The sequence below is a fragment of the Herpailurus yagouaroundi genome, unplaced genomic scaffold, assembly GCF_014898765.1.
Source record: "Herpailurus yagouaroundi ecotype Mexico unplaced genomic scaffold, PumYag 165, whole genome shotgun sequence".
NCBI lineage: Eukaryota > Metazoa > Chordata > Mammalia > Carnivora > Felidae > Herpailurus > Herpailurus yagouaroundi.
Window position 1 is genome coordinate 28166821 of NW_024412406.1, and position 994 is coordinate 28167814.

The 994-nt window shown below is 54.3% G+C and overlaps 1 protein-coding gene across 1 annotated transcript in view; it reads left to right on the forward strand.

The window, feature by feature from the left end:
• The first annotated feature begins 635 nt into the window (after positions 1–635).
• The window catches only part of LYPLA1 (lysophospholipase 1), a 36289-nt gene continuing 35930 nt past the window's right edge, over positions 636–994 (forward strand). Inside the window, exon 1 of the mRNA XM_040487788.1 lies at positions 636–652. The gene's annotated coding sequence lies outside the window, so the exon portion shown is untranslated. The remainder of the gene's footprint in view (positions 653–994) is intronic.

Here is a 994-nt window from a genome sequence, read left to right on the forward strand (position 1 = left end):
ACCAAATACTTAAAAGCCTGACATAAACACGTATACTCCTATGTGAAATGAGTCACATTATCATTTTCAATAAGTGAGCACCAACTTAACATTTTTGAATTCTCAGCACTCCAATCCAAGATACGAGTCATAAAAACAGTACCAGTAAGATCCCCAACCCTTCAGCATTCTGGTTACCATGTGAATTAAAGTGGAGTGGGTTTTTGAAACCCTTTTGTTCACCAGCTTCCTTCCCTACCTTAGGTGCTACTCTCTAAAGATTGTATAGATCCTTTACGTTTCTCCACTGAATTGCTAACCTCTGAAGGTCAAGGCATTTTGGTTTCAAGCGTTTCTGCCTCTTGTCGCCTCCCGGATACACAAAGTGATATAATTTGAGCCACCGTGCAGAAAAGGGGCCATCCAATCTTGTGCTTAAATCAGTACAGTGTTAATATTCGTCAGTCATAAATTGTGGATCCACAATTGAGTGTTTTCCTTTTCAGGTGAAGTTTAAAGGAGGAGGGGAGTCGACCCCCAAACTGCACACTAGCAGAGCCCCGAATGGAAATACGGCAAAAGCTCCACCGGCCTCTCCCAGTCCAGTCCTTCTTGACTCTTACGAACTGAGTACAGCCCTGGCTTCAGGAGACAAAGGAATATCCGGGACTGGGTACGACGACTGGCTTCGGGGATAATTATTTTCATTACGGGGCCCCAGGAGCGGAGGATAAAGCTGGGCTCCGGGGACCACGCTGCTGGCCTGGGCCTCCGAGCCTTCCCCGGGGTGCCCGGGACGCCCCACGGGCAGGAGCGCCGCGTGGCCACCCGCACCGAGCGCTCGCGGGCCGCGGGGCACCAGAAGGTCCGCTTCGGTCGCAGCCAATCGGGCGGACGGAGAAGCCGGGCATTGTGACACCCGGGCCGAGCGGGCGGCGGGGGAGGGGCGGGCCGACCGGCGTCTCGCAGCGCGGGCGCGCGCGGAGCCGGCGCAGGGCGGCCAGGCACCTCGTAG